Source organism: Hyperolius riggenbachi, chromosome 3 (genome assembly GCF_040937935.1).
Source record: "Hyperolius riggenbachi isolate aHypRig1 chromosome 3, aHypRig1.pri, whole genome shotgun sequence".
Classification (NCBI taxonomy): domain Eukaryota; kingdom Metazoa; phylum Chordata; class Amphibia; order Anura; family Hyperoliidae; genus Hyperolius; species Hyperolius riggenbachi.
The window spans coordinates 196,697,770-196,711,652 of NC_090648.1; positions in this window are offsets into that span (position 1 = coordinate 196,697,770).

Consider the following 13,883-nt stretch of genomic DNA (forward strand, 5'->3'; position numbering starts at 1 on the left):
CTGGATCTCCCGCCGAGCGGATAAGGAAGTCCCAAACGGATATGACGTATGGGTAGCATAGAATGTTAAGAGTGTGTTAGGCCTATGTGGGGAGTGGGGTCGCGTGATGCGGCAGCTGCGTCGCATACATTGGACGTGGCATAAGGCGACAGACGCATTTGTGATGACGTCAGTATAACTAGAGGGGTTGGCGCGCATGTGCGAAATGGACGCATGCGCGCGGGCGTAAAAATGCGCTGTCACCACCATGTTGGATCAGGGCAAACTGCCCTGTTGCCTATTTATTGTGGGCGCCGTTCGCAAAAGTGGAAGATATGCAAAAATTATATCCAAAAGAGAGTGCCTCCATTGCGGATTAGTATTCTATATTAGTTATTTATATTTATCCCTTTATTTTTGAATCATTGTACTTTCTTTTCTAGCTAGATGTTTGAGTACAACTAATCCGCAATGGAGGCACTCTCTTTTGGATATAATTTTTGCATATCTTCCACTTTTGCGAACGGCGCCCACAATAAATAGGCAACAGGGCAGTTTGCCCTGATCCAACATGGTGGTGACAGCGCATTTTTACGCCCGCGCGCATGCGTCCATTTCGCACATGCGCGCCAACCCCTCTAGTTATACTGACGTCATCACAAATGCGTCTGTCGCCTTATGCCACGTCCAATGTATGCGACGCAGCTGCCGCATCACGCGACCCCACTCCCCACATAGGCCTAACACACTCTTAACATTCTATGCTACCCATACGTCATATCCGTTTGGGACTTCCTTATCCGCTCGGCGGGAGATCCAGCTGCCGGCCACTGCATATAAACAATCAGAGGTGAGCGTCCCAGTTCTACAGAGGCGCTCTGGCTCTATGCTGACCCACACTTGGTAAGTGTTACTGGTTTCTTTTCCTTCATACATGCCGCTGTGCATGATTGACTTACACCTCTGTTAGTATAAACCATGTTTAATATTATTCCCCACATGGCTTGAGGGACACTTTTTAATGGAACAACATAATACTAACACAGGCTATTGGTTATTGGGGTTTTTATAGTATGACCATCTGGACTGATATTGGGGCAATTGGCCCATGATCATACATTATGATATAATGTACTATTGACACTATGAATGTAATGTGGTGTATTGCTGTGAAAGTCGTTTGAGCATCTCCTAGCATTGTTTTTTTCTCTTTTTTATTTTTCCCTTTTCCTTTAGTGTTCTCCTTTGTTTATTGCCTGATGAAGCGGGAGTTTTGCCCGTGAAACGCGTTGCACTTTATTTGGAGACATATTGCTTTGTAAAATAACTATCTTTTACAATATTTACGGCTATATTTGGCCTGGTCATTTACGAAGGGGAGCGGTTCCACCCACCCCCTCTTTTTAAACGGTTTTTAACCCATTTTATCCTGATTTGGCGCCTCTATTATCCATTATTATACATAAATGGAGATTTCGCTCAGGAAACCAGATATCACTGGTCAAGGAAACAGCAACCATTGCTTTGAAGTGCCTTTGATTTAAATGGGCACCATAGTGAAGATGTATAAAAAAAAAATCACAACAAACATTTTACAGTAAAGCATATTTTGTGAATAAAAATCATATTTTATAAGATGAATTTTACCAAAAGTGGTGCAATCATCCACAAAAAGCATCCGAATAAAGAGACCGCCCTCCCAGGTCAAAGCATGAATGTCTATATGTATAGCAAAACAATTGAGAACGTCAAACATATCAAACAAAAGTTAAACATTTACAGTATACACAGCAACAAGATAATAAGATAATGATGGGGTGCAATGCAGCCAAATGCACGGTTATAGGCAACTACACAGCACACCAAAAACACATCATTTAAAGAGAGTCTGAAGCGAGAATAAATCTCGCTTCAGACCTCATAGTTAGCAGGGGCATGTGTGCCCCTGCTAAACCGCCGCTATCTCGCCGCTAAACGGGGGTCCCTTCACCCCCAAATCCCCTCGGTGCAGCGGGGGAGAGCTTCCTGGTTGGGGCAGGGCTAACAGCCGCAGCCCTGCCCCACGCGCGTCTGTCAGCGTGTATCTCCGCCTCTCTCCTGCCCCTCTCAGTCTTCCTTCACTGAGAGGGGCGGGGAAGAGGCGGCGATGCGCCGCTGATAGACGCGACTGGAGGCAAGGCTGCAGCCGTTAGCCCTGCCTCCAGGAACGACCAAGTCTGCGACCAAGTCTTGCGGGGGTGGGTTTGGGGGTGAAGGGACCCCCGTTTAGCGGCGCAATAGCGGCGGTTTAGCAGGGGCACACATGCCCCTGCTAACTATGAGTTCTGAAGCGAGATTTATTCTCGCTTCAGAGTCTCTTTAAGGCTCAATATAAAGTATTATAATATAGGGGCTGCAGTATGACCAGTACATCAAGGTTGCTTAGGATACAATAACAACCATACATTAAGGTACAACCTTAATAAAGGGGTACACACCCCAAAATATTGGTGGTCCTATCACATAGCATCTGTATGGTCTGTATGCTGTATTTTGCACTTTTGCTATTTTATATGAATATTGGCATATTCTACATTTTGTTAGATCCCCCATGTTTGCAGATTGTTGTTTACATTTATATTGAATCATATTTGTATTCCCCTTCATTAGTTGCACAGCAGCCTTATGATTTAAGATTTTATGTACGGTATATTCTGCAGAATATTTTTTCATTTGAAAAGCACATTTTAATGTACAAATCATGCCCCTGCCCACTATACTGGCCCAAGACTCAAAGAGTGAGAAGGGAAGGAAGGGACAGGGCCGCCTTCAGCCTATCAGAGACATGACGGGAGGGAGAGGCCCAGTAAATTCTGGGGCCCAGTGAACACAGAGCCACATTCACCGGATTCCAGCAGATGCAGGAATGGGAAAGGGATGAGCGCTGGCTGCGTGTGTGCTTGTTTGGTAATGTGTGTTTACATTACCCTGGTCTAGTCACGCTGCACTGTACCCCTCCGTCCCGCCTCCCTGGTGGTGTCTACTCTCCAGTCCTAGTATCGGTTGTGTTTGTCCTGCCTCCCTGAGCTTGTGGTTTCTTATTTCTATCTTCTTGCTGTCCACCACCAGCTCAGCTCTCACCCCCATGTCTCCTCCTCGCTTCCCCACACTGCGCCAGGGCTGATGGGAGGAGGAGAGACCACAGCAGGCACACAGCCAGGAGAAGAATTGTGTGTGATTCACTGGTGTCATAACACAGGGGGATGCAGACAGAACTGCACAGCCAGGCTCTGGAGAGGAATCTAAGACATGATCTTCGAGGCTGCATGTGCTGAAGTATGTTTTATTCCTTAAGATAGGTGTGTGTGTGCGTGCGTGCGTGCGTGCGTGCGTGGCGAGGGACCACACAGACTGTAGGAGATGTAAGAAGCCCCAGGTAAGTAAAGCATAATAAACATTCTGACTGTTGCCCCTTATGTCCTTTAAAGGATATCCAAGCAATTGGTTTACCCAGTATGAGGCCCAGAAATTCCTGAAGGCAGCCCTGGGAAGGGGCATGTTTTTTGGGCCAAATCATGACCCCTTTCAACCCATATGACTTTAAGCCACCCTCTGATACATTGCAGAACTGTGTATGATCTTTCAGAAATGTGGGCATCTAGTGGCTGAAGAATGAAGGCTGCCATAGATGCCCATTCAAATACCGGTAATAAGCAGAAATGCTGTAATGAAAAAAATACCCCGCCATCCACAGTGGACACCCAAATTTCCGCCTATTGCCAATATTTGAATGGGCACCTATGACAATGGCCAAAGATGTATGTTTGGGGGGGTGCACATATGGTGGCAGCAGGGTAGGGGTGCAGTGAAGGTTAGCCGTGGGGGTTAAGGTTAGGTGACGGGGACCCCCCCACACACGGTTAAGGCTAGCCATGGGATGGTGGTTAAGTTTATCTATGGGGGAGTGTTAAGGTTAGCCGTGGGGGGGAGGGGTGGTTAAGGTTAGCCGTGGCAGGGAGGTGTGGTTAAGGTTAGCCGTGGGGGGAGGGATGGTTAAGGTTAGGCATTGGTAGTGGGAGGGTTCATTGTAAGAATAGGGTTAAGTTTAGCTGTAGTAAAATATTGATATTTATTACCAATATTTTACTATGGTTTTCCCACTGTAATAGTAGAATATTGGTAAATTTACCAATATTCTACTATCGGCTTTTCTGGGCACCCAACTTTCCAAGCTCCCTTTTTAGATGTATGTGCTACAGCTCCACATAGTTCTTAGTTTTCCACATATACATAGCCGTACCCTTAGGGTTCATTGTGTGAGGTTTGAGACAGGCCCATTTCAAAGCATCTGAGACAATCTTTGTGCTACAGGGCCCCATAGTAGACGAGTGATTTGCTGCTGTTGCAGTTGCCTCCCAACCCACAATCACCAAATAAATAAAATAATGGAAGCTTAAAGAGAAACTATAACCAAGAATTGAACTTCATCCCAATCAGTAGTTGATACCCCCTTTCCCATGAGAAATATTTTCCTTTTCACAAACGGATCATCAGGGGGCTTTGTATGGCTGATATTGTGGTGAAAACCCTCCCACAGTGTGATGTCAGGACCATGGTTCTGACATCACACTGTGGGAGCCTGGTTGCATTGTGGGAAATAACAGCTGTTTACAGCTTTTTCCAACTGCCAAAAAACACAAGCAGCATCTCCTTCCACTGCCATCACATGCCATCAGTAAAAATGTCACCATGCGGTAAATGTCAGAATGTAAATAAGGATAAGCAAAGATTTTACAAAGGTCAAACATTGACTAAATCATTTATTCGTAATTATTGTATAAATGAAGCACTTTTCTATTACATTATTTTCACTGGAGTTCCTCTTTAAAGGATACCCAAACTGCCATGTGATCTGATGAGATAGACATGTGTATGTACAGTGCCTAGCACACAAATAACTATGCTGTGTTTCTTTTTTTCTTTCTCTGCCTGAAAGAGTTAAATATCAGCTATGTAAGTGGCTGACTCAGTCCTGACTGAGACAGGAAGTGATTACAGTGTGACCCTCACTGATAAGAAATTCCAACTATAAAACACTTTCCTAGCAGAAAATGGCTTCTGAGAGCAAGAAAGAGAAAAAAAGGGGAATTTCTTATCAGTGAGGGTCACACTGTAGTCACTTCCTGTCTGGAGTCAGGACTGAGTCAGCCACTTACATACCTGATATTTAACTATTTTAGACAGAGAAAAAAAAAAGGAACACAGCATAGTTATTTGTGTGCTAGGCACTGTACATACCCATGTCTATCTCATCATGTGACATGTCACTTCGGGTATCCTTTAACCATTTCTGCTGCTCGGACGTGAAGCTCACATCTGGGCGGCTGCTCTGCTGCGGTGCCGCAGTTCGGCGCACTCCTGCGCATGATTGCGGGTGCGCCCCCTGTGGTGTCCCCCGGTAGCCCTGGGAGCAGTGAACAGGAACATGGTTACAGACCACCGATCCGTGCCCCCCCCCCCCCCCCCGCAAAAAACCGAAGCGCTCTCACAAGAGGCTTCAGTATTTCTGCCCGGAAAAATTTCCACATCCTCCTTGTACTTTCGCTTAGCGAGAAGCACAAGGAGGGGGGGGAAATTGAAGTGTGCCATCTTGTGGCCAAATAGTAAAACTACATCTACATATTTTTTACATTACAATTTACACATATAATAACATTAAAAATTAACTGTTTATTTCCCACACCAAAATATTACCCAAATAAAATTTTTGATGGAAAAAAAAAATAATTACAATAAAAAAAAAAACATAAATAGTTACCGAAGGGTCTGAACGTTTTAAATATGCATTTGAAGGGGGTATGTTACAAACATTTTTTAAATTATAAGCTTGTAAATAGTAATGGACGCAAAACGGAAAAAATGCACCTTTATTTCTAAATAAAATATTGGTGCCATACATTGTGATAGGGACAAAATTGAAATGGTGTCTCAACTGAGACAAACGGGCAAATAAAATACATACGTTTTAATTATGGTAGCGTGGATTATTTTAAAGCTATAATGGCAGAAAACTGAGAAATAATGAATTTTTTCCATTTTTTTCTTATTAATCCTGTTAAAATGCATTTATAAAAAAATAATTCTTAGCAAAATGTACCACCCAAAAAAGGCCTAATCAGTGGCGGAATAAACAAGATATTGATCAATAAATTGTGATAAGTAGTGATACAGTTATTAGCGCATGAATGGGAGGTGAAAATTGCTCTGATGCATAAGGTGAAAAATCCCTGCGGGCTGAAATGGTTAAAGCAAGCCTGTCTCATACCTGGGCAACTGAATAAGTGTACATGTAAAAATAAAGACACATCTTCAGGGAATACTTTCAGCATAAGCTATGATCCAGAATTATCAGTAATTCTAGAATAATTCACCACTGAAGGAACAGTAAACTGTATTGACTTCCTGGGCTTCCCTACTGGCCATCAAAGGCACCCATTACAGTGTCAGAAAAGGTCTGGAAGGTAGAACAAGTATGACTAAATTCAGCTTAAACAAAAAAGTGGTCAAACCAAAGTCTTATACACACGTATGATGAGTGTCACTTTGCAGGGATCAGGAGTCTGCACTGAATCCCTCAGTTGATCCATGAGGAGGAGCTATGGCCCAGTGTACAACGGAGAAGATGGGGTAAGTAGGAGAGTGGCGGGTCAACTGCCAACGTAATTTGGCCGCCTTGGCAGAGATCCATCTACAAGGCTAAAAGTAACCCTGAAGCAAACTAAAAAAGAATAGTTACATACTCACCTATGGAGAGGGAAGGCTTGGGAACCCATAGAGCCTTCCCGGTTCTCACTATGTCTCCTTGTTCCCCCAATGTCCCTTTTCAAATTTGGCACCTTTGAGAGTCCTCTGAAGACTTCAGAAGCACTCACTTCCCTTTTTGCTTCCAAAGACAAGTACTTTTGAAGGCTACTGGAGGAGGAGCAAACACATATTCATCCTGCAAGTAGAATAACATTAACGGGGGGACAGTGGTGGGACCACGGCATGGAGAGAGTACTGGGAAGGCGTTATAGAATCCCAAATTTATCTAAGCTCTGATTTACCATAATACAACCAAGAAAAAAAGGTTTTATATAAGTATAGTAGTATATAACATCACTTCAATATTTGTTTTTAAGTACCTAAAAGTAAACCATTGAGCCCTAGTAATGGTCTTTAAATATACGGATACCCGAACTGACATGTGACATAATGAGATAGACATGTTTATGTACAGTGCCTAGCACACAAATAACTATGCTGTGTTCTTTTTTTTCTTTCTCTGTCTGAAAGAGTTACATATCAGGTATGTAAGTGGCTGACTCAGTCCTGACTCCAGACAGGAAGTGACTACAGTTTGACCCCCACTGATAAGAAATTCCCCCTTTTATCTCTTTCTTGCTCTCAGAAGCCATTTTCTGCTAGGAAAGTGTTTTAATGTTTGACATTTCTTATCAGTGAGGGTCACACTGTAGTCACTTCCTGTCTGAGTCAGGACTGAGTCAGCCACTTACGTACGTGATATTTAACGCTTTCAGACAGAAAAAGAAAAAAAAGGAACACAGCATAGTCATTTATGTGCTCGGCACTGTACATACACATGTCTACCTCATCATGTCACATGTCAGTTCGGGTATCCTTTAAGAGGCCCTCCAATATATACTGTGTGGTCTTCAACAGGGTTCATTCTATAGTACACATGAGAAATGAGACATCCACCTCATTTAGTATCATGCACTGTAAAATGCAGCTATATAGCTTCAATGTTCATACACTCTCTTGGCTGGCACACCTCTCTCCGCACTCTGTTAACATGTGCAGTGTATTTGTGACAAGTGGCTCTTATGAAACTATATAACTATGTAGCACTAATGACTCTAACCTTGATAATTTGCAGATAAGCCTCCTTTTTGATCAAAATGAGCTTGTTATGTAATACAAATAAATGAAGTAAAATAAAAACAAAACACTTTACTACAGTTCAGCATTGCTCAACTATTAAGGCTCCTGAAATACCAATATAGTTATATAAAGAAATACTAAGCAGCGGAGGTCTTTTATGTTACTGTTAGAAACAGAGAGTTATACTTAGGCAATTCCAGAACTTGCATATGCAGAAACAATGGCAACTGGCCTTGGTTTTACATTAGCATTACTCGTTGGCTCCTGCGGGGTATGGTGGTGGTTGGAGGTTTGTTATTACTTCTGCATTTCCAATATTTCCTCAAGAATATGAGTTAGAGAGACTCTGAAGTCTCTAAAAAAAGTATTTTTATGTCACAAATATGTTTAATATCTTAGCCCAAACTAAACCGCCGCCTTCCCGCCACTGTAAACTATCTAAATCCCCCCTAACTCACCCTCCCTCAACCCTGCAAAATCCACGACTTCCTTGGTCGTGGATTTTGCTGCCCTAAGCGCTTCCGTGTGAGGCAGAGCTATGAGCTACAGCCCTGCCTCACACGTGTCTGTCTGCAGCGGATCTTCGCCTCTTCCCCGCCCCTCTCAGTGAAGGAAGACTGTGAGGGGCGGGAGAGAGTTGGCGATCCAGGCTGACAGATGCGCTGAGAGGCAGAGCTATAACTCATCGCCCTGCCTCTCACGGAAGCGCTGCCCGGATTGCCCCCCGGGGAGTTTGGGGGGTTTACAGCGGCAGAAATGCGGTGGTTTAGTTAGGGCTAAGATATTAAACATACTGTATTTGTGAAATAAAAATACTTTTTTTAGAGACTTCAGAGTCTCTTTAAGAGATGATCTGCAGTCCTGACTAGATTATGATAAAAATGTTTAGCTGCAGCTGTTGCTGCCCAAGGAGGAACATCAGTTACTGAAAATATTTGCTACACAGAAATGTGTAACTGCACCATTTTCCTCAAACCTGTATTTTCATTACTTAATTTATATTACTTTCCTTAAAACTGTATTTTCATTATTTAGTTTTAGGACTTTCATACAAATGGATAATGTTTAAGTCATATTTATGCAGAAAAACAAAAATATTAAAATTTCGCAAACTTTATTCCACCACTATACCTACAGATACATGTGGCCAGTGGCCACTATGTTATCAAGCCTATTGATGTAATCACAAGGACCAATAGAAACATGTTCAAAGTTCTAAATCAATCTGGTTTACAGTAAAAATCTAACGTTAAGGGCCCAAAGCCAGTAGTTACCTAACAAGGAACTTAATAAAAGATTTCAGGAATCACAGCTATGGGGAGGTCACAGGAATGGGAGAAGTGCAGATCGCATAAGAATATAATGTGCAGCCCTTTAAGTAATGTCAGAATCTCTCAACATCTATCAAGTTGATTCTTGAATCTGATTGGATGATATGGCCCTTATGCAATTACATTTTTCTCCCGAGTTTTCTCCTAGGTGATGTCAATAAAATATGTTTTAAACCACCAGCAAGCAAGAAATGCTCAAAATAATTCTGACTGTAGCAAAATACTGAAAATTATTTTAAATACGAGATGAAAAATTATCTCCTAGGAGAAACCCCAGGAGAAAAAGTTAATCGCATACAGGTCCATGGCCCTAATTCATTTCACTTTTTCTCCTAAGTAAGGTGATATTTTCACTTTTTCATGTTTACTTTTACAATAACTTTATCAATAACTATCACAACTAAATGATCTAAATATTGTTGTTGTTTTTTCAGGACAAATTAGGCTTTTTGTGGCTTATAGTTGTTTTCAGAAATTACCTTATTTTCTATGCATTTTAAAATGAAAATAGGGAGGAAAAAAGTGAAAAAATACACAATTTATGCACTTTCATACATTATAGCTTTAATGTAAACAGTCCTATTGTACATTAAACCTACACATTTTACTTGTCTATCTACATATGTCTATCTTTGTCTATCTTTATATGTATTAGAAACACATTGTATACACTACCTAAATGTTAAATTTGTCTGCTCCTAAAATGTTTATTTTTTCACTTGTTAATTCATTAGGCTTGCCATTGAATTCCATAGGGGAAGGAGAGTGCTTTCACTCTGTTACAACTGTATAGCATTTTTATCAGCTCAGAGATAACTAAACAGTGTTATCTAGGATTTTGTAGGGAAGAGAGTGCAGAGACTTATTTTAAAATCCTGAAGCTTCAACTGGAATACCTTTGTAATGGCGAGCATACATGGCTCGATAATGCTCCGGTATCAAGCCAGCGGCTCGATGCCGGCGCGTCCCTGCTCGTCTGCGCGGGCGCGTGGATCGATTCCCGCTCGTCCCCGCGGGCACGTCCTTATCAGCGCTTAGTTTTTTGCATTGTCCGCCCGTGGGGATTGAGCGCGGAATCGATCCACCGCGGTGATCGGACACGTCGGATATTATCAATCGAGCCATCAGCGGCTCGATTGATAACCAGAAACTCGCCGTGTACGCCCAGCATAAGCCACCAACATGCAAGAAATACTTAGACTTGTTGGTTCTTTTTCAATTTTAATGTGTTAAAAAGCTATTTTAAACAGAAATGAAAGATTAGCACTTAGGACAAAACTTAGGAGAAAAAAAGTGAATTGAATAGGGGCCTATGAGTCCTCACATGTATTAAAATAAATCTAAATTATTATTTTTTAAATGGCCATTTACATGATTTACTAGCTTTACTATTCATCATGTGTAATGCACACAAATGGCCACTCTAGAACCTAGGTTCTCAACGTGTGGTATGCGTACCCCAGGGGGTACTTCTGTTGGTTCCAGGGGGTACTCTGGTTTGATATGCTTAATCAAGAATAAAACATTTAGAGTTTTAGAAAATGATAAATCTTATTTAACCACTTGATGACCCACCCTTTACCCCCCTTAAGGACCAGCGTGGTTATTAGTGATCTGTGCTGGGTGGGCTCTACAGCCCCCAGCACAGATCAGGGTGCAGGCAGAGAGATCAGATTGCCCCCCCTTTTTCCCCCCTATGGGGATGATGTGCAGGGGGGGTCTGATCTCTTCTGCCTGCGTGTGGCTGGCGGGGGGGGCACCTCAAAGCCCCCCTCCGCAGCGAAATTCCCCCCTCCCTCTCCTACCTGTCCCCTCCCCGGTGATCCGGGCTGCACAGGACGCTATCCGTCCTGTGCAGCCAGTGACAGGACGTCCCCTGTCACATGGCGGCGATCCCTGGCCGCTGATTGGCCGGGGATCGCCGATCTGCCTTACGGCGCTGCTGCGCAGCAGCGCCGTACAAATGTAAACAAAGCGGATTATTTCCGCTTGTGTTTACATTTAGCCTGCGAGCCGCCATCGGCGGCCCGCAGGCTATTCACGGAGCCCCCCGCCGTGATTTGACAGGAAGCAGCCGCTCGTGCGAGCGGCTGCTTCCTGATTAATCAGCCTGCAGCTGGCGACGCAGTACTGCGTCGCTGGTCCTGCAGCTGCCACTTTGCCGACGCATGGTATAAGCGTGCGGTCGGCAAGTGGTTAAACAACACCAAATTAGTGTTTTAGCTAATTAAAAGCAATAGTAAATGTGACGGACGGTTGCGTGGCCGCAGCCGCGTCCTTGAACCGCCCGTGAAGAACATGCGATCGCAAATGATTCTCTGCATCGATTGCGATTAAGATCGATAGAATCTAGATTGATTGTGTAGGAGCATCTGCAGTCAATCTTGGCTCTCTCTTTTCTCAGCAAAGAGATAGCCGTAACTTAGGTGCAGGATGTCTTTTGATTTGTTAATTAGCTTGGACAATGCTTGTGTCCAAGGAGAATTTTTACTTTTAATTACCTCAGGGAGATGTCCATAGTCATCCATTTGGTGAGCCAGCAAACGACACTTCCCTCACAGCAGGAGGCCTATTCAAAACCTGCTTTCTCACAGACTCCATGGCACCGAGGGAGGGCAGATCTGAATGCATGTGTTGTATGATTTCTTGTCGGTATATGAAGACCGTATATCGCACAGCTATGAAATTCATATAGTCTTATTCGTTAGTCTGCCCAACGTGCGGATATAAAATTCATGGCAATATCTCATCCAGTTATTGAGGTATGAATCTTCTCAGGAACCTGAGAAGCTACCCTAGTCACGTCTGATATCATATTAACCTGTATTTTCCGACAAGTATGAATCTGCTATCCACCTAAATATGACATGTATCGTTTAGGAGTTATGGCACTTTATAAGTTTAACCCTAAAATCTCTCAGAGGGACTAACTGTCATTGGTGGGTAATTCAGAGGGGGGCAGGTACGGCCACACCCCCGAGCCAGCTTCATCAAAAGCAGATGGCTAGCAGGCGGACCTCATTCCTCCATTTTCCACCTTCATGAGAGCTGCTGCCACTCTGAGGAACAGTGGCGGCCATCTTGTCTGAACTTTGCTCCTGCCTGAACTAAACTGAACTTTACAAGTTTTCCCACAAAAGGACATCTTTCCACGAACCTAAGTATTTTATCCTTTTCTTTTCATACTGCACTACTAATGTCTTAATAATTGTTGATTTTAATAATTTTCTGTATATATTAATTATTCATATTGCATATTTAATAAACGACATTCAAACGTCCTTTGGTTATTCAGCTACCCTATTATTCAGCTATACACAGAAACTGAACCCAGACTTCTGAAGAGACGCTACTATTGTCGCTAGCTAGACAGAATAGAGTGTGTTTAACCGTTTTATTTGCAGGTCTAGAAATAGCTAATCAGTGGGTGCTTCTGGTCCAGGAAAGCAGAAGTGGTGGCAGTTATACCCTGAAAGAGTGTGTAATTTGTAAGTACCGTATCCCACAGGCTCCCTTCTGGTCGGACTGCTGCCCAAATTCTGTCGGTTTCTGCCCACTGATCGCGACCACAGCTTGCATGGTCTGTGTGCTGAAAATGATTGGAAGGCAATTTGCGGTCTGGCCACTAGGGGCTCTGTGACAGTAAATGCTTGGAAATGGTTTAGAACCAATTATCATGTACTATGATTAAATATATATATTTGTCAAGGGGTACTTGTGATAATGTTTACTATGCCAGGTGGTACTTGGTGAGTACAGGGTTTTAAAAGGTGTACATACCAATAACATTTTGAGAAGCACTGCTCTAGAACACCAGCATGGATGATTTGGAAAATGTCATGTTTTTCTATTCATACTTTGTGTTAGGAGAGACAAATACATCCCTGCAAAATCTTCTACTGTCCAAATATGGGCCACATCTCAGGTGATTAGAAGATATTTAGGAAAATCTGCCTATGGCCATTTGCAAAATGCAACCAATCTCAAATCAGAAGAGAAGCCAAAAGGAAATGCTAATGTGCTGGGAATGGAAGTGACGCACAGATTGGGGAAGTTGGAAAAATTACCAAATACTAACTAAAAGGGTCAAACTGACCAAAGCCAGAGGTTGCAGCTGCAGACATTTTTCTGTGAAACGTTTCAGCAACCATGTTGTGATTTGCACAGAAGTAATAAATAACAGAACAATAGAAAAGTATCTGCATGGGTGGGAATGGGGTACATGGCTTCACTTCATTTCTACAATAAATGACCCCATAAAACTAGGGGTTAATAATGCAACATAAACTGCCCACAGGCTGACATTCAGTTGCAGTTGGATTGCAGAGTCACAGTGAATGACACCAACACACACTGCAGCTCAGTCGCGGTGCAGTAATATGTCTTATGAAGGCTTAGCATGATATATTTGACTTTCAAATTAGCATTACAAAGTAAAACTAAGAAAACCAGAAGGAACAGTCTGTTCAGTTTCTCTGCTTTACGTACATTGAGAATCATTTCAGAAGTGTGATATATTGCCTTCTTCCAAAGTTCTGTAAAAAATAGCAAATACGCTATAAATCAATCTAAACAAATGAACAGCTCACTGGCTGTGCTGTAACTTTTACTATCACTTGAAGTGCAAATTTGTTTCAAGAAACGAAAAGA